Source organism: Oncorhynchus gorbuscha, unplaced genomic scaffold (assembly GCF_021184085.1).
Source record: "Oncorhynchus gorbuscha isolate QuinsamMale2020 ecotype Even-year unplaced genomic scaffold, OgorEven_v1.0 Un_scaffold_2864, whole genome shotgun sequence".
Taxonomy (NCBI): Eukaryota; Metazoa; Chordata; class Actinopteri; order Salmoniformes; family Salmonidae; genus Oncorhynchus; species Oncorhynchus gorbuscha.
This window is the reverse complement of record NW_025747259.1, coordinates 17,292-20,225: the sequence shown is the minus strand read 5'-3', so window position 1 is coordinate 20,225 and position 2,934 is coordinate 17,292. Positions and strand designations below refer to the sequence as shown.

The following is a 2,934-nucleotide window of genomic DNA, read 5'->3' as shown; positions in this document are numbered from 1 at the left end:
CAGTAAGAGCCAAACGTTATCATTAGAGAAATACACCATAACAGCTGGCTAACGGATTTACCCAGCAGGACGCAAGGGTTTGATTGACCTGTTGGCCATTTTATAAACTTGGGATATGCAGAGTGAAGATCTATAGCAACTGTTGTTACCCATTTCACTCTTATGGACCTAGAGTTGACAGTTGGCTCCTTAATTGACATGGCACTACTACAAGATGCGGTAAAGGACACCCTCTGTGGTCAGACGTAACATGCTTTATTAAACTTCTATTGTTATGACCCTCAGCCACGAGTAGGTCTACAATTGTCAGTATTTATCACTGGTATGAAGATATTCAGGTTCTTTGCTCTGTCTTACTGAGCAAAGAACCTGAATAGACTGAATCATTACTACAGGTCAACACTTAGAAGTCATCAACAAAAACATTTGTGATCTTTTTAATTGTTTTACAAGATGCCTTGCCTCAAATACAGTAGTGTTTCCAACAGAAACACCTCAATGTTACAGCTGTGTTGCATTGCACCAGTTTAACACTCCCCTCCCTATAAATGTAAAGCCAGTAGGATCTCAGAGAAGCCAGGAGTCCTGGTCTGAGGCTGGAGGCCGTAGCCTGGGGATGGAAGTGGTTTAGCTCTGGCCTCCCAGGGTGTGCTTGTCAAACAGGTACTCTACCATCTTGTTGTTGACAGCATCCATCTTGGTGAGGTTGGTGATGTGGTCTCCCAGCTTCTTAATGGCCTCCACCTGATCATTCAGGTAATGAGTCTCCAGAAAGTCACACAGCTAAAGAGGGAAATCACAGGACAGACAAGAGAATGACTACAGACCATTGTAGATACAGTAACATACAAGAACCTGGTGGTAATGGCAACAGTGCAGATATAACTAAGCAAGTCAGTTTAAAACAAATTTACAAGAACATCCTAACGTGGAACAGTGGGTTAACTACCTTGTTCAGGGGTAGAACAGATTTTTAGCTTGTCAGCTAGAGGATTCGATCCAGCAACCTTTAGGTTACTGGAGCAAAGCTCTAACAGCCAGGCAACCTGTCGCCCCTTATGCATTAGCTGCATAGTATTCATCTGGACTATCGTGTACTTAAAAAAGCAGGTCACACAATCCTGTGTCATTAGTTATCATCTCCTGGGACAGTACCTGTATTCTATGTGATACATACATGTGGTTTCACCATAACTTACATGGGGGTCAACCTTGTCAGAGGCAATCTTGTGCAGGTCCAGCAGGGCCTGGTTCACATTCTTCTCCAGCTGCAGAGCACACTGCATGGCCTCCAGCCCATTGCCCCACTCATCACATTCTGGCTTCTACACAGGACAGAGTGAACACAGAAATGTTAATGACTACTAGCAGATGTTAAGGTTAGGATAAAGTTTAGTTACACCCCTTACACTTTCAGTTCAGTGGTTAGAGGCAGTATGTTCAGGACTACAGGTTCTCAATATCAACTTACTCCATGGAGGAGAGTGTACAAGTGGTAAAGACATTTATCGGTCTACAATCTAAATGCGTTTACGACGCTCAGGCGCTCACCTTGATGTCCTGGAGTAAAATGCGTCCACCTCGCTTGTTCTGGAAGGAGAGTAGCTTGTCGGCGTTCTCCCGCTCCTCGTCGCTGTTCTCCTTGAAGAAATGCGAAACCAGGCAGAGCCACATCGTCACGGGAGAAATAGAAACCCTGGGTGGATAAACATAAAGCTGAGCTTAGAACAATATAAAAAGAACATGCCAAACGTGACTGGGCGTCGTGTTCGTTGTGGCAACTAAACTTTATGACAAAGGCATGAATCAGTCTAGTCTGTAGTCTACTTGGTAATCTGCCGATTAACCTGTCAAGGAGTTGTTACCCGCTCTGACCAAGATATGATATAGATTCCCGGCTTCATTTGAAAAATTTGCACTTCACGGAATTTCTTGGCTATTAATTATCTAGACCAACATAATAAAAAGGGTGAGGCATTTAGGCCTAGGAATAATACAGGTAAAACAAAACGGTCACCTTGGTAGACTCCTTACCATTGAAGTGTAGGTGTAGGAGGCAAACATCTCCAAGTTCATCATCCGGTTGACGGCAGCTTCGCAATCGTGGTGATAGTTCTGGCGGATCTGAGACTCCATTTCGGCAGATTTTCTTGAATATCTAAATGAACGTTACAAAAATAGAGTTTCTTCGACTATTTTGCTATTACAGTTCAAGTTAGTGCTATGTCAACAACCAGGAATGTTCTATAATGCGGGACGAAGGCAGAGGAGTTCCGTTCAATCACTGTTGCAGCAAGAACTTCTTCATGCGTCTTCTCAGACTTGTGAACTGGAAGGAGCCTTGTTCGCTCTATTTATTGTTCCAAACGGAATGCGTAAGTGAAATCCACCCTCACAGAGCGTAGCCAATCACATTTAGAATTTCAACAGGAACTAGGCGGGTCATTTAAAGACGAGCCCACTCATACACATGACCTAAAGCAAATATTATTTATTATATTGACAAGAGAGCCGAGTGACCACTCTAACAATGGAAATACATGTGCTCAACGAATGAAGACAAGTAGATCAGGTGGGACCATTCTAGCCAATGAGAGGGCAGGTACGTGGGTGAACACCACGCACAAATATACTTCATTTTTCTCAAAGTTTCCGGAATGCTACATGCATCCACATCTAAAGCAGTAGTATCAGCCAAAAGCAATGCTGCAGTGCAGGTCTAACAACAGCGGTTATTGTTGAGAAATGTGTGTGTTTGTTATATCCTTAGAAGAAAATTGGAAGAATTGGAAAATCCATTCTAATGTTAGGCTAATTGAGAAATAGTCTGTCTAGATTAGATTTAGGTTACATAAGGAATTGAACTTTGAGACACAGGTCTGTAAACTTCTGTTTCATTCTCTAAGAGCACATGTTTCAATAACACATGAAGCT

At 42.7% G+C, this 2,934-nt stretch overlaps 1 pseudogene across 1 annotated transcript; it reads right to left on the bottom strand.

Moving 5' to 3' along the window:
- Positions 1-234: 234 nt before the first annotated feature.
- Positions 235-2,526, bottom strand: LOC124026882 (annotated as a pseudogene). The gene is made up of 4 exons (XR_006837313.1): positions 2,035-2,526; positions 1,552-1,696; positions 1,200-1,325; positions 235-783 (listed from the first exon to the last, which is right to left on the bottom strand). The product of XR_006837313.1 is annotated as a ferritin, middle subunit-like (transcript).
- Between the last annotated feature and the right edge of the window lie 408 nt (positions 2,527-2,934).